We start from the raw sequence: 378 nt of genomic DNA on the forward strand, positions 1-378 counted from the left end.
ACAAAGTTTACTTACTCTGTTATTCTCAGGGACTAGCCAGACAACCATAATGAATCAAAGGCTAGGTTTAAAGGAGTCTTTTATTGGATTCCAAGAATTGAGGTGGGAATGGCAAACCACTTCAGTATTCTTGCCTTAAGAACCCCATGAACAGTATGAAAAGGCAAAATGATAGGATACTGAAAGAGGAACTCCCCAGGTCAGTAGGTGCCCAATATGCTACTGGAGATGAGTGGAGAAATAACTCCAGAAAGAATAAAGGGATGGAGCCAAAGCAAAAAGAATACCCATCTGCGGATGTAACTGGTGATAGAAGCAAGGTCCAATGCTGTAAAGAGCAATATTGCATAGGAACCTGGAATGTCAGGTCCATGAATC

The sequence above is a fragment of the Bison bison genome, unplaced genomic scaffold (assembly GCF_000754665.1).
Source record: "Bison bison bison isolate TAMUID 2011002044 unplaced genomic scaffold, Bison_UMD1.0 scf7180017860730, whole genome shotgun sequence".
Classification (NCBI taxonomy): Eukaryota; Metazoa; Chordata; class Mammalia; order Artiodactyla; family Bovidae; genus Bison; species Bison bison.